Source organism: Leopardus geoffroyi, chromosome D1 (genome assembly GCF_018350155.1).
Source record: "Leopardus geoffroyi isolate Oge1 chromosome D1, O.geoffroyi_Oge1_pat1.0, whole genome shotgun sequence".
Taxonomy (NCBI): Eukaryota; Metazoa; Chordata; class Mammalia; order Carnivora; family Felidae; genus Leopardus; species Leopardus geoffroyi.
In genome coordinates, this window is record NC_059329.1 from 29,547,566 (window position 1) to 29,569,881 (window position 22,316).

At 40.8% G+C, this 22,316-nt stretch overlaps 1 protein-coding gene across 1 annotated transcript in view; it reads right to left on the reverse strand.

Moving 5' to 3' along the window:
* Positions 1-22,316, reverse strand: part of OPCML (opioid binding protein/cell adhesion molecule like) — a 1,064,335-nt gene that overhangs the window by 560,327 nt on the left and 481,692 nt on the right. The window lies entirely within an intron of this gene.

A 22,316-nucleotide genomic window follows, 5' to 3' on the forward strand; every position in this document is an offset into this window, starting at 1 on the left:
GTCTCTCCGTCACACCATGGTCATTCGTTGTAACTTAACACTAAGTAGTGGCTGTCCACACCAAACCTTTCCTACTAGCTAAAACCCAGTCAATAGCTGGCTACATTACTGCTGCTGCTTTGAGGGTGGAAGAGTGATCATGTCACAGACCTAGTGTGATCAAAAAAATAAATAAATTGTTGGGATCATCTTGAATATCAGCCTTCCAAGTGTACTTCAATCAAACATTGTCCAAAGTAGGGACCACTGAAGGTACTGAGATCAGAGATAGAGATCTCTAGGTCAGCTCAGCCTCAGAGCACATAAGTATGGACCCCAGGCTCAGCTGAACTATAGGAGAGAGCTCCTCTGTAGCTGTGGCATAAGAAAGATGTGTTCAAAGAGATCCTAACCATTTGCCAGTGGTGTTCCTAACACCCTTGTTTTAATATGGTGTAATCATTGCAACGAGTCATTTTAATTACAATTAACAAATTTATCTTTTAAGTAACAAATGGCTGAGATTATAACTTTACTTTTTTGATAAATGTAAAGAGAGAAAAGTTGAGCACAAATGCTTTGAAAGGAGTTAAATAAATAGGTCAGATGCTAAGACTGGGATTGAACTCGAGGTCTGGACAAGAGTTCCAAAAAAAAAAAAAAAAAAACACACAAAAAACAAACAAAAAAACACCTTATAATTTTGAAAAGACAATTCTTTTTCTTAAATTTTTTTTAATGTTTATTAATTTTTGAGAGAGAGAGGGAGAGGGAGGGTGGAGGAGGGGCAGAGAGACAAGGAGACACAGAATCCGAAGCAGGCTCCAGGCTTTGAGTTGTCAGCACAGAGCCTGATGTAAGGCTTGAACTCACAAACTGTGAGATCATGACCTGAGCAGAAGTCAGATGCTCAACCGACTGAGCCACCCAAGCCCACTGAAAGGACAATTCTTAAGATCAGGAATGGATCCAGGGATTCCCCCTTAACTTATTCAGGCTTGAATATTCACTCAGGCTGATAAAATATGCGCTATTATCCCAGTTTGATAGATGACGAAGAAGTCACAGAGGTTAAATAACTAACCAAAGTTACAGAGATACTAAGAGCAAGGCTAGAATTCCATTCCAGGTCTGTCTGAATGTAAAGTACCTACTTAGTTGTCACTGAATTAAACAGACAAGAAAGGCTTTTCAGTTCTTCATTCATGCATTCATAAAGATCTGTCTTTGAATCTTGGCTCACCACTTATATCCATGTTACCCTGAGTAGGTCTCAACACTTTCTACCAAGAGTAGGGAGTGTCTTTGCTTTCTTCACCTATACATGAGGATGATGATGCCCATTTTGTGTGCCTGTAGGGGTTCTGTGAGGTTAGATAAGATGGTACATGTAAAAGTTCTCAGTAACCTGTAACATGTTATTCAATGTAAGACACATTTATAAACCTAGTGTTCACCTAAATATAGAATTATTTTCCATAAGTTGTGTGTGTGTGTGTGTGTGTGTGTGTGTGTGTGTGTGTAGAGAGACAGAGAAAGAGAGTGAGATTGGATAATTGTAAATTATTCTAGAATTAACCAATCTGATAAGACCTTATAATCAAACTTGCCGTGATTGATGCTGGAATGTTTCAAGACTACTTGCAAACACTGATCTCTCGTTTGATGAAATAACCCCATGAGTTGTAGGTATTATGTTCCTTACATCAATGGGAGAAAATGAGACCTGTAAGATAGGGCCTTTTTTGATATGCCACAAAATATCAAGTACAATTTCTTCATTCATCTGTGATTGCTAGCATAGGGCAAAGATTTGAAAAGGCAGAAGTCTGAAATTAGTATCACTGGGCCCATATCAAGTGAGTCTATGCTCCTTCCTGGGGTTGTAGGGAAGAATCTTTTGTTTGCTTTTTTCAGTTTCTGCAGGCTGCTGACATTCCTTGACCTGTGGCCACACCATTCCAACCTGCAAGGTCAGCATGTTCAAATCTTTCTCTGCTCTATCAGCACATCACTTTCTCATCTGTGTCATAAAATCTTTCACTACCTCTCTCTTGTAAGGATGTACGTGATTGTGTTTAGGGCCCTCCCACGTAATCCAGGATAATCTCCCTATCTCAATCTTTAACTTAATCACATCTTCCAAAATCTCTTTTTTTGTCATATAAACTGACATTCACAGGTTCCCAGAGGAGAATGTAAATGTCTTTGGAGAGCCATTTTTCAGTCTATCACATAATTCCATTATTTTATAGGAGCATATTTGGAAAACATAGCATGCTATTGCTTCTTGTAGTGAATTAAGGTCCCTGACTCTTGAATATCTAACTTTTAACAAAACAAATCTTCTCCAAGAAATGGAAAAGTGAACAAAGCAGGTCTTTGCATACATCTTGTGCTCTTACCCCCCACCTATGACAGATGTCAGAATATCCCTCACTCTCCCGGTGTGCATCTGGAATCATAGGTTGAGGTACCTGTCATTCTGTTCCACATGCAGTAGATTACCCCCAGTCTCTTCACCTGCCACTAAAGCTGGCACATGTCTCTCAATCCACTGAAGTTGGGCAGAAAAGCCAGCTGGAAAAGAGGAGATGAAGAGGCAAAGGAGTGGGGACATTGGCGGCTGTGTTCCAGTTTGGAAGGAAGTTGGGCACCCACACATTCCCACAGCCGGAGCAAGCATTCCAGAGAGTAGATCTCACTCTGTGTCTGCTATTTAATCTGAGATGGCCTCCATCCACCTTACCTGAAAATCATTTCCCATAGTCAACGCCCCTTGGGACAGAACTGTCTCCTTAGAGACTCTAGTGAGGAAAGAAAGTGTGATTTCGCTGTAGCCATTATTATTATTATTATTAGGCTCCTTTGGATTCCTGTGGTATTGATGTTCTGTTAATGCCTCCATGCTCTCCTTAGAGTCAGTTGGAATCCTGTCTATGATCTGCAATTGACAGCCAAGAATGAGCAAAATAGAGGAATGCTGTGGGGTGGTTGGCAGAAGGGATGCAGGGTCCAGCCTGAAAATGCCCTCTGCAGACTACTGAGGCCTGACCTTGTCATGCTGACTTTGCTTTGTAGTTCTTCTAATCCCTTCCAGTGAAAGCCAACATAGGCATAGCCCATTTCAGAGGATGTGCTCTGCTCTGCTCTACCCATCAGCAGGCGAGGAGATCTGTGCTGCTGCTTCACTTCAGGGTCCACTTAATGTTAGCTGACATTAGCCCTCTACAGATTTGGTCTACACTAGGCCCTTGGGTGGACAGGGACTGAGACTGTCTCTCTTTCCTTCCACTGAATTCCTCCTGCTCTGCCCCTCCCTTGCATTAAGAGAAGCTGGATCAAATACCATCTCCCATACAGAAATCAGTGGGTTATGATGCTTCTGCTTTCTTTATCCCTTCACTAACTTCTGTGGACTCTCTCCAGTGGCTCTGCCTTCTGGTTACCTCCACTGCTCTGAGCTAGTCTAACACTGCCTTCACTTCCCATCTAGAGGGCTGTGAGTGCTTCTCCACTGTTGCCTCTTTCCATCCTTCCCTTTTTCTGAACCATTCCCTCATCAGTCAGAGCCATCTTTCACATATGGTTAAAGTCCTTGATGGCTACACATTAAGCTAGAATGAAATACAAACTTAGATTAAATCATAGTATGCTCTGATGCTCACCTACCTCTCCAACCAATATCCCTGGACACTGTTTTCCATCACATTCCTACTGCCAATCACAGCTCCTGGGGAAGAGGAGATTCTAAAAGATTAATTGTGGGACAAATGAATGAATGAATGAATGTCTATAGTCTTGTTCCCAGATTGCTTGGAAATACAGAGGTGGCAAATGTGATGTGGGTATATTCGGCAAACGTGGTTTCTACCTAAGTTACACTTTTCCATCACCACTACCTCCATACCACTTGGGTATTCTTCTCTTCTGTAGGAACACGTGGCAGATCATATTGGGTGAGACCAGTGCCACTGGTCTCCTCTGCCATTTCAAGAGGCAAGATACACTTTTTAAAAGATTTTGCATACACACACACCTGTCTATTTGTGTGTGTGTGTGATGTCTTTTGTGTGTATGTTGTCTTTTGTCAGGGACTACAGATATATCGCAAACCTTCACAGCATTCCTTTCTGGTAGTTCGGTGACCCAAGAAGAAACTGTTAGGCATGGAGAGATATTTCTCAATGTATTATGCACATCTGATCCAGACAGATTTCCCCAATGAATCTCTTCTGTGAATCTCACTTTTTTTTGTAACCTTTTTTTTTTCCAAGTTCCATTATTCTATAATCTCCTTCCTTTCTGGAGATGGGCATTCCCTTGGCCCTGTGGGACAGAGATTGCTGATTGTTACTCAGTATCCATATTTATCTTTACTCTTAATCACAGAATCCTGGAATTTCTAGGCATCTGTTGGGTTAGCTGTGACCTTATGACTAAATTCTGGCAAATAAGTTGTGTGGCACTTCCAGGATGAGTTTTTAAAGCAAGGGAACCCCTTTTCCTGTACTTCTTCCTTCTTCCTGTTTGGAATGTGGACTTCATGGACCCGGTGAGATTAACTATTTGGTTATCCTAAAGTGACGTTGGAAATAGAGAGTGCACAGCAGAACAATGAGACCTAGTTCTTTTTCTGACTTTAAGTCACCGTAAGACCTTGAACAAGCTGCTTCTTTACTTTTAAATGAACAAGAAAGTCTTGTCTTGCTTAATCATCATAATATTTTTGTCACAGATTAACCTAATTTGAAATAATGAACTCTGATTTTGCACATGTTTGGTACAGAAAGTGTCAAAAGTAGATGGCTGACTGCCATGCTTTGCTGGCCAGAACTATGTAAAACACACACCATTTCTTTCTACTTAAAATACTGTCTGTTTATTTGTGATTTAACATTAGTCAGCATTATATCTAAGAGCAACATCAGACAACATTTATACATTTTCCACAGGACACAGGTTCATTGGCTCATTCTATATGCCAAAGAAAGTAGAGGCATTAGCAAAAAATGCAAATAATTCACTGTTGTGTTTAGAAAATATTTATGTACATTGCATTCATCATATATATATATATATATATATATATATATATATATATATATACCGTCTTCTGTAGTCCCATGTGTCTGCCATTTCCACTTTTGCTATTATAATTGTTCCTACACTTTTTTGCCTGTGAGTTATAAGTGTCTATGCATTGGCCTGACAACATCAGCCCTCCATGTGCTCCCAGGTCCTTCCTTCCATGGAAGTAGGGACAATGCCCTGGAAGGGGCCAAGACAATTATGTCAGAATGCAGCCAAACATCCCTGGACAGAGGTGGAGGACACCAGGCACATGCAGTTTTCTGTCAAGGGGCTGGCTGAGATGGAGTAGTGTTTGCAGTCTGAGCTGGAGACCTGCCTAATAATTGTCTGCAGAATACCTGAGCTATTAATCCTTCACTCTCAAAAGCAATCATAGTCACTTAATTTAAAACAGAGGAGGGAAAAGCAGGGAAAGGAAAGTCCTTTGCTTTTCTGACTTTCAGATCACATGTCAAACCAATTCAAGAGCAGACATATCCCCAAGGCATTTTTGCCCCCAAACTGATCGGGCACCTCTATGGGTTCAACCCCACAAATTGTGGTGTTGGGAATTTCCCCCATACACACAGCTTAACAAGACTCATTTTAGAGTTTTGTTTTGCCTTCCCTGCCCCCTTTCTTGCTTTTAGCAGCTCCCTGTTATCATATTCAAAAATGCCTGAAATTCTGCTAGCTGGTGCAAGAGTACAGCTCCATCTATAAATGACCTCAGCAGAACTCTGGATTGATTTAACCTCCGTTATCTGTGTGATTAGCTCAGCCACAGAGCAGATACTTGGTGCTTATCAGCCCATTAAAGAGTCAAAGAATGCTGTTACCAGTTTTTTATCTCCAAAATGCACACAAAGCCCTGCTGATTATTCTATTAATTTGTTAATGAACCTGTCCAGTAGACAGATTCTCTGTTCCTTTGGAAGGCAGGGTGGGAAATTGAGCATTTAAAGGGGTTTGAGCCCTCAGAGCTGAAGCTTAAAACTTTGGAAGTACCTGTGGAAACTGAGATACAGGTGCTTGTTTTCATTTTGTTGTCTTTTAATCTCTTACGGAAATAGAAGGCACATAGAGAGACAAAGAAATTAGGCTGGAAAAAATTCAGTGTGTAATAGAAACAGACCCAAGCCCAGGATGCCTGGAGGAAAGGCTGGGCATAGAAATTATGAATAGTATAGCACATGTATCAGGTCTTCTTGGGTTCCTATCTTCTTTCAGCTTTTTTCATTGCAAAACAGATGACAATACTATCCACGAACAAAGGATTCTGGGGAAAAATTGTTTATATTTTTCTTACATATATTGTCCTGTACTTGGGAGCTATTGCAATTATATGATTATCCTCTTAGAAATGCAGAGAATTCTATGAGGGCAGACACATGTATACAAATACTCAAAGTGTGCCCAGGGTGCTTTATCATTAGAGTTATCAAGTCAGTGCAACCCTGTAATATGGCTACATGTTCTCTGGTTCTCCAAAGAGTTCACCAACTACTAAAGCTCTTCAGTTTTCCAAGTCTCTTGGGTAGAAATATGGCTTTAAAATAGCATCAGTGTCCCAGGAATCCCTGGGCTGTCCCATTTGCTACAGAATTAAGGTTAGTTTGTTTATGGATTAGCCATTTGTGAGTTATGGAAAGAGAGCGAGTGCGTCATAAGAAGTTGACAATTGATCATTACACATCCCAGTGGACTGGTAGACAATTAAAATGTAAATGAAAATTAGGTGGTGAAAAAAAAGAAGATTCCCATCAAAATCAGAGCAAAATTTCTGAAGAGTTCCAAGGTTATACTGAGAATATTTCTTCCCTGGGTTATTTTTCCTCCTGTTGTGGATGCCATGATGTGTTACACAAATCCTTGGAGAGGCACTCATTTTCCTAAATGTCAGAAATATTCATCCTGGAAGTTTTCTACCAGTTGACCATCTCTCTGGGAAATGCCCTAATCAGAGGTCACCTTGTTTCATCAAAGGTCATTTTGCTCTATCTGGGGTCAGGCTATCTCATCCGAGATCACCTCACATTAATGGGGTAGCCCACTTCCATGGCCCAAGTTGTATGGGAATACAAAATTCTGGCACCCTTCCCTCCTCATCTGGGGCAACTCTAAAGGGTCATCTTAGCTCCAGAGTCTCCTGTAGTATTGACTGAGTCCTCTGGTAAACTACATGAAACCAGCCTTCCCTTTGGCCAATTCTGATTCCTTCCCTTGTTGCACATATTGTTCCAAGCATACTCAAGAATAAACTTGCTGCACAAAATTCTCCAGTTGAGAATCTATTTCCATCTATTTCACCCTAAGATATCTGGTAATATGAGTGATCTCTTCATAAACATGCCTGATTAAGAAGTCACAGCAAGAAGACTAGGTAAATTTTCCACATTGCTAAGGGTGTTAGTATGGATTATGTGCACTGATGTGGAGTGATTATTATTAGGACATCTATATAAAAAGTTTTGATTACTGAACCAGAGTCAGCATGTACAGAAGTTTCCAGTGGAGTTAAAAGCATTCTTTGATGCTTTCCTGTTTAACATAAACAATAACTTAGATGAGCATTTATTTACTTTTTATCCTTTCAAGATAAAGGCACATTGTATCTACCAATATAGATACAATCTCTGATCTCATGAAATTTCAAATTTTGTAAGTAAGCAGACATAAAAGACTTGCTTGTCAAAAATATAATAGCACACATTGAGAAGAGCTGGCTAACGTGGGAAACAACAGAATCTAGAATAAAAAAGATGCTCATGGTCTGTCCAAATATAACAAGTTTATATTACTAAGAGCACATTAAGGAAGTCTGGTGTTTTAGTTCCCAAAATCAACTGTACTGATAGATTGGTGAACCTGGCTTAACGATAAAAGTGCAAAAAATCTAGATGATTGGATTCAGCTGAATAGTATCCAGACCAAGAGAGGTATTGTTTTGCTGTGTTCTGCACCAGGTGGACAGTATGAAGTACTGGGTCCAGTGCTAGGTACCAACATCAGAGGGCATTCAGTAGGTGATGCCCAGAATGGAGAAAGATCCAGAAATTCACATATTTGAGGACTAGGTCTCCCTGGTGTTTTTTCATAATCTGCAATTAAAACCAAAGAGTGTCACAGATCCATGTTCCCTGTGCCTTTGTATTTTAGTCCCCACTGTCCTTTGCACCTGGAATAGTCCTTTCCAGGCTTCAAGATACAGTTTGAAAACAACCTTTTCAGTGAAACTAACACTTCCACATCTGGGGAGTTGGTGGCTCCCTTCTCTGTGCAACACAGGGACTGTGTGTCCATATGTCTATCACTGCATTCATCATGACTCATCTTCTTCTAGTTATGCTAATTGACACAGGGCTGTCAGTGTATCATATCATTGTAGTTCTAGCTTCTGGCACAGTGTCTGATATACAGAAAGTATTTATCAGTATTTGGTAATTGAATGAGATGTGTGAATAAATAGACAAATTAAAAATGAACAAATGAAGAAGCTAAGAAGCAAATTCTAAACGCAAGAGGGGACAGCTTAGAGGTAAGCAGACTTAGAAGAGGTTGAAGAGTCTTCAAATATTTAAAGAGTTATTAAAGTATCCTTGTAGCACAATAAAGAAATGTGGACTGGATCATAGTTTAATGGAGTGAATCTGTAATTAATTTAATAACTGTGACCAAAAGTTTCTGATTAATGAATTTCTGGCAATCTGGAAGGAGTTTCCCAGTGATAACTGTCTTTAGCCTTATCCTATTCAATATTTTTATCAATGTCTTGAATAAAGAAACAAAACCTATACTGTCAAAATTTATGGATGACATGAAGCCAAGTGGAATAGTAAATAAATTGGAAGACAAAAACAGGATCTAGAAATATCTCAAGAGGCTGGAATTATGAGCTGAGTTTACCAAGCTGACATTAAAAAGAGGGAAATAGAAAGCCATGCCTTCAGATCCCGAAACAACTATAAAATAGAAGATGAGAAACGTGCAGCCAAGCTGCAGCGTTTGTAAAAATCCACAGGGAATTCAGTTGAGGATAAGTTGATAATGAGTTCATGTCATGAATCGACTTGCAAACTTAGGAAACATGATTGGTAGTGCAACAATACCTGGAAATGTTTTAGAAGGATGTAGATGAACTGCTGCAAGAGGGGTTCAGGACAGAACAACAGAACATGGCTAGAGTCCTTGAAACCATGTTGTTTAAGGCAATAAGAATCCAGCGGGATAAAGACAAAGACAAGAACATTTAGTAGAGATCCTATTGTTAAATGAGTAAGAGCTGAAGGATTCGCTTCTAGCAAATAGGATCAGACTCTTTCTGTCAATTTTAAGTAGTAGAATGATGTTTAATGGTAGCAGGTATAGGAAAACTTATTTCTATTTAGTAGAAGGATGATGAATTCTTAAAGTCACAGTTATGCAACCCTGGTGTTGGCCATTGTGGGGAAAAGTGAGCTCCCTTAATACTAGCGACTAAGGGTTTTGAGACTAACACCCATTGGGGACCCTCTGCTTTAGATTCACATACAGCATGGGTAATTGGAGTCCATAGTCTTTGGGGTTCCTGAGACTCTGTCAGGAAGTGACCTCTGTGATTCTGCCTGGAGGAGACATGTTATAAACTCCAAAAATTACGGCTAAGATTAATTCAAGGGTCAACCTTCTTTTTCTTAAAATGTTTATTTATTTTTGAGAGAGAGAGAAAGAGAGACACAGAGAAAGCATGAGCATGGGGGCCAGAGGAGGCAGAGAAAGACAGAGACACACAATCCATCCGAAGCAGGTTCCAGGCTCTGAACTGTCAGCACAGAGACCGCCATGGGACTCAAACTCACGAATCATGAGTTCATGACCTGAGCTGAAATCAGATGCCCAATTGACTAAGCTACCCAGGCGCCCCCTTAAGAGGCAAACCCTCTTAAGATTAAAGTTATTTAGGGGCGCCTGGGTAGCCCTGTCGGTAAAAGACCGACTTCAGCTCAAGTCATGATCTCATGATTCTTGAGTTCAAGCCCCACATTGGGCTCTGTGTTGACAGCTCAGAGCCTGGAGCCTGTTTCTGATTCTGTGTCTCCCTCTCCCTCTGCTCCTACCCCACTCACACCCTGTCTCTCTCTCAAAAATAAATAAACATTAAAAAAATTTTAAAAAAGATTAAAGTTATTTAAATTTATTCAATTTAAAATCAATTTAAAAATTGAATAAACAGTGATTTCTCTTTCCCTCTGGAAATATTGTTATAGTAAGGAGAGTTGTATTTGATAGGAAGCTAGGAAGCTAGAATGGAAGATATTCGAAGTCCTTTCAGCATCAAGGATTCTGAAGTAAAATGGAAAGACTTGGGACAATCAAAATTGGTTTATAGTCTAAGTTCTGACAGAATGTGACAAGTCATATAGTCATTCTTAAACCAGTTTGTTCATCTGCAAAATGGGCCTACCATCACTTCTTTTGCATATCTTACAAGGTGTTAAAAAGTAAAATAGAATAACATGTACTGAAAGCTGCTAGAAAAGTTGACTAAGTACCCTGCAGTATTGACGTGCTCTTGGCATCCTTGTGGGTGCTGATACTAACACTATTTAGATTTTCTTACTCCTTCATTCACCTACATCCCCCACATCACTCATTCTCCTGTAAGGAGCTGTAATGTATTCTTGCCTGGCAGGGAAAGTACCTGCCTCACTCATTGTATTGGTGTAGAGCAAAGGCTGATAAGCTTTTCTGTAAAGGGCTAGATAGTAAATATTCAGGTTTTGTGGGTTATATGACCTCTGTTACAGCTACTCAACTCTGCTGATGTAGCATAAAAACAGCTGTAGAAAATATGTAAACACATGAGCATGACTATGTTCCAATATAGCTTAATCTAGAAAACAGGTGGCTGGCCAGTCTTGGACCACAGGCTATAGTCTGCTGGTTCCTGATTTAGACAAATCATTCTCTACTGGGGGCAATTTTGCCCCATACAGGCATTGCACAATGTCTGGAGACATTTTTGGTTATCACAACTGGGAGTCGTGATGTTCTTTTACTGGCACCCTGGAGGTGGAGAGTGGGGATGACCCTGTTAAACATCCCACAATACACAGGATTGTCCTCCAAAACAAAGAACTATCAGATCAAAATGTCAGTAGTGTCAAGGTTGAGAAGCACTGGTCCAGACAAAATAAATTATCCCTTTTGCTTATCAGAGTTCCTCAGCATCAAGCTCAACCTCCTGCTTGATTTCTGGAGCCCCAGAAGATTTGGGTTCAAAGCACTTGGAAAACAAAGAGGGGAATAGTGAATGTTTCAGTTAATTCAAATAAACGGTAAAATAATTCAATGTAAACATTCATCAAAGAAGCATTTTCTTTAATAATGGTATATGTTACACATAGCAGAAACTCAACTCATAATTTAAATTTGTTAGATTAAAAACAAAGGTAAAATCGAGATCATCTAATGCTGAACAACAATAGGTTTGCAGTTGGACTTTCTCATAGCTTCCTGGATATTTTAGCATTTGGAACAGGACTCCCAGATGGCTCACTTCCGCTGGCTTGTGAGTTGGGCTGACATCTCCCCCAGGCATTAGCACCCTTGTTATCTAATCGACCCCCTCATTCTACAAACAAGGCAACAGGCACAGAGATGTCAGGTACCTAGCTCTTGGTCACCTAGCTATTTAGTGGTAGGACTGAATCTAGAACTATTTTTCTCCATGAAGCCCCACTGAACTCCCCCACACCATGTGGGCCCTGTTGTACAAAGAAAATGACAGTTACTTATCAAAAGATAAAACATCTCTTCGATATGAAAATTACAAGGACTTTCCCTTTTTTTCATGGCCTAAATCACTTTTTGGTTAGTGTACAATATCTCAAAAATAAAATGTTTAAAATAATGCAATGAATTAGGAAAAATGAATTTAAACAATGTACACATCCAATTACTACCAGTCCTGTAAGAAGGCCAAATTTCATTAAAGTGAAACTCAGTAAAGCTTCTTATATTGAAGTATTCTAACAAAGGTTTATTTAAACATTTTCTTTTGAAGATGAAGTATTTTAGGACGATAAAGATAATTACTCATTGTAAGCATAATGGTCCATTTGACAGAAGGAATTAAATGTAAGTATAATTTCTAATAAAAATTAAAAACCTCTCTTCTACCACCCTACTTTGTAACATATTTTAAAAGAGAGATGGTAAAAAATGTCCCTTGATCCACCTCCTCCTAAATCCACTTAACACTGTATAGTCAGGGCTCTTCAGAATTGCTTACAGCAGTGAGTGAAGAAGAGCCCTGTGTCCTACTGGAACTCCAAGGGGGTACTTATACCTGCAGCAAGTGGTGATTTGGTCTGGGGCAGATGTCATAAAAACATAGCTCTATATTCAGTTCCAATTCTTGCCTACTAGGCTGCAAGATTTTCTGTTCCTGCTGCTTCTCCATCTCAAGATGGTTATTCTACCACAGGCCTTTTTCAAAGATTCTAAAGCCTCCCAGTTCATTGAAATATTACCATCCATCTACCAGCAGGATCCAGAGTGCTGCTGCCCACATCTATATTTCCATGCAGGAAAAGATCCATTGATTTTTTTCTGTGATGCATAGAATGCATTACTTTGAGATACATGTTCTTCTGTGTTCTCTTGGACCACAGGGTTCAACCACAGGAGGCTTCCTTTTGCGTGCACATGGGAAGTCCAGTGGGGGAAGTGGGAAGCAGAACTATAGGATTTTAATGTATGTTTTACTCAACTATTTCCTATGCTAGCCATTTTGAACACTGATCATGACCAATTTATCTCTATGTTTCTCTCCTGCCCTCTCTTTTCCAACCCACATCTACTGCCCTAATCCCAGTGCCATATTTTCTGCTAGGTGAACTCTTGCATAAACCTCCCAAATTGCCAGATCTGGAAGAATGGAAGAATAGGCCAATTCATCTCAGCATATGCACTCAATGTAATAATGTACAGCAATCAAAATGAATGAAGTATAGCTTCAGGCAACATATGGGATGAAACTTTAGTAACTCAGTCACAAATACAAAAGATTATGAACAGCATGGTGCCCTCTTGTAAATTAAAAAGAAAATACCTAAACAATTACAAATGAGAAATGCACATAGATATGAGAAAAACAGATAAGTAGGTTGGAAGATAGATTCATTGATAAAATTATTGATTAATCAATCATTAGATACGAGATAGGATAGGGGAGGATACACACGAGTAGATAAGTTGCCAGTGCTCTGGCTTCTGTGCTGGGTGTAGTGTTCAAAAGTATGCATTATATTTGGAAGGGGAAAGAAGGAGGGAGCGAAGGAGGAAGAAAGTAAGAATGAGAAAAAAGCCACAATTGTGAGTGTGGCATGAACCCATAATTGTAATTAGTCCCATTCTATGTGCCTGAGTTGCACACAGAAAGGAAAATTTGAGTAGTCATTCCTACATGCTCACCACCTTCCAGGACTCCCCATCACAAATTCAAGATGTGAAGTATCCTCCACCTGACTGCTGCATGACTTCCAACATCATCTGTGGTCATTGTCCATATAGGCTCCAGCTACACTTGGCTCTGAATTTCCTTTCCCATCCTGACAAGTACTTTCAGACCACTCTGCCTTTGATTCTGCTCTTTCCTTAACCTATGTCCCCTCTTACTTCTGTACCTAACAAAACCCTCTAAAACCAGCCCATTCACCTTCTCTGTGGAAACTTTGCTGACCTCCCTTGACTCCTAGCACACCAAGCAAGAATGGTTCTGTTCCAGTTTCCATAGTTCCTTGTGTTCATTTCTTTAACAGATGCTTAGTACATCACATTTTGATTTGTGGTGTATTGTTGGCCTCTCTTGTATCATGAGATCCTGAAGGATAGGGTTATATTTTATCCATTTGGTATTCCCTAAGAGTAGTAGTTTTCTATTGTTGTGAAACAATTTACCAAAAATTTGGTGGCTTAAAACTGTTTGTGTGGCTCAGAGATCCAGGTGGGCTTGGCCAGGTTCTCTGCTCAGGGTCTCACAAGGTGTTGGCCAGCCTGGGCTCTTATGTGGAGACTCTGGGGTTTCTAAGCTCATACAGGCTATTGGCTGAGTTCAGTTCCTTGAAGTTATGGGACTAACGTCCCTGATTCCTTGCTGGCACCCAGCTCCAAAGGATCACCTTCATTCCTTGGTATATGCTACCTACCATCTTCAAAGCCAGTTAAGGCCTTTCAGCTCCCCTTCGTGGTCCAGATGTCTTTGATGTTTCTTTATGTCACCAGCTGTAGAAGGTCCTCTGCTTTTTAAGGATTCCTATGATAGCATTGGACCAATATGGAAAATCCAGGAATAGTCTTCCTATCTTAAGGTCAACTGCACTGTATAACATAATCACTGGAGTGATAGATATCATATTTGAAAGTACCTGGAATCAGGATGAAGCATCTTTAGGAGGCCATTTTAGAAGTTTTCCCTGTCACATTCAGTATCTTCCATAGTGAATAAAAAGAAAAGAGGGAAGAGAGAAAAAGGAAGTCTTATTTCAGCACACTCACTTGTCCCACACGTATACACACAAGCATCCTCACATATATTTACAAACATTATGACATGCCAGGAGGTACAGTCCACATTGTTCTTTTACAACTGGGCCTATGTCCTTGGTCCAAAACAATGTTGGAGAAATATCCTCAGAAAAGACAAAGAGTAACGATACATTGTTAACTTTCACTTATGTTTGTCCGAGTAAGACCTGGGAACCACATGTAAGAAAAATTACCCCAGTGTTCTTGTTAAAATGTGGAGGTCTGGGCTCCACTTGAGATCTAATAAACAAGAATCTCTGAGGATGGTGCCTTGCAATATGCATTTTTAAGTGATCCTTAGGTGACCCTTAGGTAATTTAATATTTGAGAACCATCACTCTGGGTGCCTTTCTTCCTTAGATGATATTTTGTATCTTTAATGCTTATTTATGATACCAGTCAGTGTTCAGTTGGGCAATTGATGGCCAACTTTTCTTTATACCTGAATTTCAGCTGACAGATGACTCTACCATTGTCACACCACTTGCTGGGAGTTGGAAGAATAATAATATACACATTCTTGGAGTGATCAATGAGTAACTGGCCAGGAGTTGTTCTAAATGACTGTTTTGGTTTTATAGAAACTATAAAATGGGTCCAAACCCAGTGAGAGAAGGACACCAGGCACTCGACAACTAGAGCCTGATGGGAAGGCAGTACTTGCTAGGGAGATGGCTATCTGCTGAAGAGCTGGGATGCTCTTTGTTGTGACATACAGTATGCCTACTATCCCTATCCTGTTGTTAAAAGTAATTACTCTCTTATTTAAAAGCCTGGTAGCTAGGGTTATCACTTTGCTTTTGAAAAAATGCTGGAGAGGGAGGAATAGGTCCACCATTAAGATGTCGACTGAACAGGGAAACTTAGGTACCAAAAATGGGTGTAGGATATAAGGAGAGGAAATGTGAGTTTATATTTTCCTTCTCTTCTTTCCTCTTTTATTTCTTTTCTTGCTTTTTCTTTCCTATGTTATTCCCCTTACTCTGTCTTTTTTCTATTCCTTTTTTTCCCCTCTTCTAAATGTGGCCAGCCAAGACAGGCAAAGCATAGCCAGAAACACTGACATTACCCTCCAAAATGTATGACAATTTAGATATGCCATTTTGTAGGTCAGTAGAGTCTGACCCTTTTTTGAAACCAGACTGCCAGTGAGAGACAAGGGAAAGAGACCTGAGTTGTGCTCTGAACTGTATTTAGAGGTCAGACAGTCCATTGTCCTGCTGCTGGTTTCACACCAGTCCTTGAGAAGCCATACAGTAAAGAGCTCCAACGGTGCATGGGCTGAGAACCAGCCTCCACCTGATCCCAGGGGGCAGAGAAGTCTGGGGACACAGTGCATCACCCTGGCCCCATATGCCCTGAGGCACGCTTTGTGTCATCCCCAGCAACATGCCTCAAAAACAGTGAGACTGAGGTGGCTGCACCAGGGTCAGCCTTTAAACAAGGACTGACAAAATCAAAGCTGTGTCCACCTCCCATGAGCCACACAGATGCTGCTGAGAAACTGGCTGCTCCTGCCTTTTCAGTTTGTTGAGTAAGTTTGAGCAGAGTCCCAAATTCCCAGTGTTCACCTGCAGTTCTCACGTTTGCTGTGCTTTGTTCTTAAAGGGGATGTGACTGAGTGATCATGATCTCCACAGGCTGGTGAGATGAAAAAGACCAGAGCAGGACTGTCATGCTTTTGTTTTCTGGACACATGACATCTGGTCTGTGGGTTGTGTCGTTGTTTGCCTTTTGAAAAGCCTAGCTAAGAAGATCTCAAGTAATAAACTCTCATTTGCAAGTGTTATGACTCAAAGCTAGAGACCAGGCTGCAAAAACACAGGCACATGTTAGGCATTCTCATGTCCTGGAAGATTTGAGAGGAAACTCTTGGTATCTGAATGATGTTTGGTGGGAATGGGGATGGATGGTTGAGATTTGGCTCATCCCCAGGGTGACCTCTGAACCAGCCCCTCAGTGAGCAGAGATAAGTGTGGTCAGACAGCTCCTTCCCCAAGTCTCTCCATGCAGACACCACTTGATATTTGAATCTAAAGGTTAATTAAGTGCAGCTGCCAGGCAGAAAGGCCACAATCAATTATCATGTCTTCTTGTCCATTTCAGCTTATTCTTAATTATGTTCATTGGGTTTGGGGGAGGAGGTATTTCAGCCAAGTTTTAGAAAAAGGGAGCTATTTTGTTTGGAATGGGCAGATCTGCTCTCCCAAACCACTGCATTCATCTGCATCATCCCATATGTCCCATGGCCATATCAGAGGACAGGGACATCGGACAGAGTCTGGACAGAATGTACTGGAAAGCATTTCTTACGGGCACCAAGTGAAGGGCACATCATCAAGCACTTCCCTTAAGGGATTTCTCTGATGGCGGGGCCATTCTTGTTCCAACCACCAGTGGCTTGGTGTTGTTCTCTGGCATTACCCTCCCTGGACATCCTGCAAGGCTCCAGGCCCAGGCACTGGCTGAGTGCCGACTTACCATCTGTATGTCAACTTTCTCATACATGCGCATGCTCCCCAGTGCACACATGTGCACATGCTGAACTCTCTGTCATAATTAACTATTTAAAATTCCACTGCTGCTAATCAAAGCAGTGTGGGCTGTGTTCTCATTAAGGAGATCAATTCCTGTTGAATATTCACCTCCAGGGGTGGATGTGGTCAGAATGAGCTGATGGTTTCTGTCTGGCTCACCAGAGCTAATGCGTGGCTGCTGCCATTGCAACAAAGCCACTCTGCTGTAATCAGTCAAAATAACAAGCAACAGCTCCTTGCAGGGATGCTGGGTGTTCTACATAAATATACATAGAAAGACAGTTTCCAAAACGGCCTGCCCATCTCAATGAGCCAGGCCTGAGGTGGGGCCTCCCAGGATTTGAAATGGATTGCCAGTTCACCTCAATTTGGAATCTCACCTACATCGGTCTTCGCATCCCTCCCCACAAACACTGGGACTGTCAGTCTGCTATGGACCACTTCAAACCTTGTGCTGCCTCTGACCTAACTGGTTCCTACTCTTTAGTGCCTACATCAGGAGGATTGCCCCCATTGGAAGTGTCCTGAGAAGGAGGGGTTATCCGTTGCCCTAGGAGTGCTTTTGGTAGTGGTTTCTTCTGCCTAGAGCTGCCTGCACTGCACAAGCAGCTGGGACTCTTTCTCTTCCTTTCCTTTTCTAGACACTTGCAGTTAGTGGGCAAAGGGTGATGCTCCAGATGGGGAAAAATAAACCCACTTCTAAAGCTCTTGGCTGGCACCTAGGGACATTAGAGGGTAATTTTTCTGAACTAAAAGTATGAGAACAAACAACTTCAGGGTCCAACAATTACTTAATGGTATGGAGAAGCAAGGCTTTCCTTTTAAGATTTGGGCACATGCACACCAATTGCAACATATCCCATTAAGAAATTTTCTTTTTTTGTTGTTTTCCTATGTTTTTTGGAAAATATTGTATTAGTGACCTGAGCAAAGAATGGATTTTAATCCTTTTCCCAATTCCCCCAACTTGGCACCCAGGGGTCCTCGTGTAGATTGTTTTAACCAACATCACAGGACATTTAGCCAAAAATGCAAATACATCTTTGCTCATTCGTTGATGTATTCATTCTTATGTCTAATGTAGAACTCCTTATTTTATTCTTTCAGACATCCAATAAACATTTATCAAGCACCTGTCATGGACCAGATATTAGGAATTGAGAATCCATGGTCCTCATGGGGCTTACTGTGTAGTAAGTGAATACATATATGTAAATGAATGAACAGAATAGCATGCAGAGATCATTGACTTCTGATATGGAAATATTTTCCCAAATTTTTAGGCCAGAGCATTTAGCATTTGCTTAGAAATAATTATAACTCCAGGGAGGAGTCTCAGAAGGCAAATGGTGACTTCAAAAGAGAGCCCTCAGTGTATGTCTCTAGTGAAGGAAATCTGTTGTACAATCCAGTTTTTTTGTAATATATCTCAGTTCCTGGGCTGAGGACTCAGTTGTCCCGTGTGGTCAGCTCAGTTGTAGATAAGATTTACTCAACAGCAATTAGGTTTCTGCATCTCAGCTGGAGAGAGAATAATCAAGTGAGCAGGGAGTACATAGCTTTCTCCCTTTGCCACATGCAGGAGGGAGAAACTCGCTCACTTACAGGTATGAGCCACATGTCATTGGAGGAAAAGTGGCGATAAGTGGATGTCATTTCTAATCTTGCCTTTCATGGACAAGGCTGGGGACAGTAAGGAAATGGGAAATGGCAGCTGGTGCCACTCAGCATTCCAGCTCACCCATCCTTTGATCCTTATCAGCCATTAGGAAAGGTAATTAAGCCAGTGTCTTGCTCACACAGCAGCTACTAAGCTGGTCAAAAATAATCTGTATCCAGTGCGTACAGCAAAATAGCACCACCTGAATCATTGGCATCAGGGGACATTTAAGTGTTCACTTGCCCATGACACGACAACATTGTGGGCCCTGTGCTGGAGAACCGAGCAGACTGAATGCTTACTCTCTAAGACTGCTTTCTAAGCACTAGTGGTGATTTGAATGCACATGCATAGGTCAAAACACAGTGAAGTAAAACCATTAAACTAAGCCATACACGAGAGAAAGGTACTGGCATCCTATGCAGGACTGAGTCAATGGATTGCTTGGGGGTGGGAAAAATCTGGGTTGCTAATTAGCAGTAGGACCTGGGAGGCTCATCATGTGATCTCCTGATATGGGTGGGCAATTTCCTTGCTGATCAAGATGGCAAGCTTTCCTGGGTTTCAAGAGATGTCCAAGTGATCAGAAAAAAATGACTTCATACAACAAACACTTAAAAGAAATCACCTATAAATCCTGATGGCAACCTCCTCTGAAGGGAAACTTAATGGATGAACTTATTCTTGCCTATGCATGCCTTTCTGTTTTCTTATTTTGCTTTTTAACCAACAGACATATTTTTAATATTTATAATGTGCTATCAACCAAGTTGGAGGAAAATATCCAGATAAAAATTAATCATAAGGGGTTTAAAGATTAATCTCAAAATTTTTTCCGCTCTATCTACAGAATAATAATGCTAATACTAACTGACATTTAGCGCTTACTGTGTGGCAGATACTATGATAAGCACTGCACGTAGACCATCTCATTCAGTCTTCAAAGAGCCTAAGAGATAGGTTCGATTGTCACTCTCTTCTTGCAGATGAGGAAACAGAGGCACAGAGGTTAAGCCACCTGCCTAAGTTTACACAATCAGTAAGTGATGAAGTGAACTAATGTAACCTCCTCTTTGAGGTTTACCCATTATGCCCAGATAGTCATTCTTCCATATATGCTTTTATGCAGTTAAAAGTGACAGAAACAAAGGCTTTGAGAGGAAATGCTCACAAGCTGGGATCACAGCAATACAGAAGATGTTATTACAGTTCAACTTGCCTGTGGATGAAGGGCAGGCACACATTTCTACAAATAGTGCATTCCATCAAACTTGCCTAGTTAATTCTGTCCTTCCTTTATTTTGGGGGTGGGGGGAAGAGAAATGGGACCTTGCTTCTTAAATGGGTTATCTTTTTGAGATAACATGCTCAATTGCCACCCTGCACTGGGTACAGTGGTTGGGGATTCAGGTGCAGAGCCCTTCATCACACTGGTGGTGGTTAGGTCAAAGGGCCTAGCCCCACTCCAATCTAGGCACCTGTCACTGTCTTCTTAAAATATATTTGGCTGGATGTTCACCTCCTCCTGGTGTCCCGAGCTATGGTTCATCTGAGCTGTGTAGCTAGACAACCGCTGTGTTTTGCCTCCAGGCTAGGTGATGGATTTCTCCATACAGTATTATTACATCTGCAAGGCACTTCTCGATGCTCGGGGATGAAAGGAGTTATAAATGAAAGATATTATTATTAATAAGAATGTAGATGAACAAAGGGAAAATGTACTCTCCCTTACTATCCATCACCTCACCACACTTCACCTAAAGACCATGATCTGCTGGAGCCTCAAGGAAAGCCTATTTGCAGAAATCAATAACTGGTTTTAAAAAATATATCTAGGCTCCACTGGAGCTCACTATTCAGGGGTTTCTCATAATTCTATGCAACAGTCAATATTAGCCATCACTGACTCAAATAAAGATTGAATTCTAATTTAGTTAAGACTAGTTTTGTATGCTAATCTACCAGCTGATTATTAAATGTATTTACTGAGAGTTTTAAAAAATAGTCTGTGAGGGGGAAAAAAAAGAAAAGAAAAAGAAAGGCCTGCATGAGTTTACTTGATGAGAGCTATGAGGCTAACTCCTAGTGATGGCCTTATATTAGATGGATTCTCCTGGTTTTATAAAATTAATGCTTGGGGAAATCAAGTTTCGTTCTGTGGGTGGCAGAGAGAATTGCCTTTCTAAGCAATAAGGTGAAGGAAGAATAACCATCACTGAGTCAGTCAGTTGGCAGCATTGATTGAGCACCCACTATGCACAGAGGCCCAGAGCTAATTGTGCAGAATGTTGAGTTGGTTATCATTAGGTATGACAGAGGAAGAAGCGAACACTTCCATCCCTTGAGATCATTATGGTCCATGGGGAAGCAAAGATGAGTGTCAGTTCACATGAGTAAGTGTTACAGAAACCTACATAGATAAGTTGGGGACACCCCATGCTGTTTTACAGAAGACAGAAGGTGGGGAGGGTGGAATGATTTACCAGATAATTCAGTCAGGTTTGTAGCAATGAAGAGAAAGTAAGAGAAGGCTACCAGAGCAAGTGTGTTGAGGGGTTTTGACAGAAGTTAGGAGCATTCTTTGGGAGAGAGATGTTCTTACCAGGTGAACCAGTGTACATATCCACTACCCTTAACTCATCAGAATGCAAGCCTTCCGGAGAGGTGTAAATACAGAAGAAATGCAGGTGGAGCACACAAAAAGAGAAGAGGAGCAGATGCTCACAGGGCAGAGTGGGTTGGATTTCACAGTCAATAAGATGTACAGTTTAAGAAATGTTATTTGCCTACTGTAATATACTCTTTGCACGTAATTCATGTACAACAAAGAACTACATATGACTTTTTGCTCTGTGAATATTTAATTGCAGCTTGCAAAACATGTCAAGCAAGTCTCATACTTTCCCCAGACAATTCTGGTAGTGGTGAAGACATTTCATCAATAAAAGATTCTGGGGAAAGTTCCCATGCGATGCATTTTTGCTAGCCCTCCAACATTTGAAGCTGGGTTAGCAAGGCCATTTTGTCAAAGACCTAGATGCAAAATCACCTTCTAGAACTCAGTTTTATCAGTGCCATGGGTGACCTGGTGGAAAAAGAGCCCGTTTTCATGCACTTTCTATACCAATGATCCTTCAGACTAGAGTGGATAAAGGTCACTAGAGTGTTCAGACTAGAGAACAGATTTTAGGTATTCAGATTCCTGAAACTGTGTTCTGTTCAGGCCCTGTGAATTTACATTTTATCACATAACCCTGATGATTCAAAAGTAAGCAACCCTCAAACTCTACTTTAAGACAACTTGTAGGCTGATGTGCTGAGGGCTCTATGCAGAATATGCATAGATGAGCCTATAGCTCATTTCCCTCCATAGAGAGAAAAATGGGATTGATTTGGGAGTAATTAGAATATTAGGCTGCAGTATACAACCCAGCGGTAAGCATAAATATATAAATATGGAGTGACTCATTCTATAGTTCACAGAAATGTAAATGATT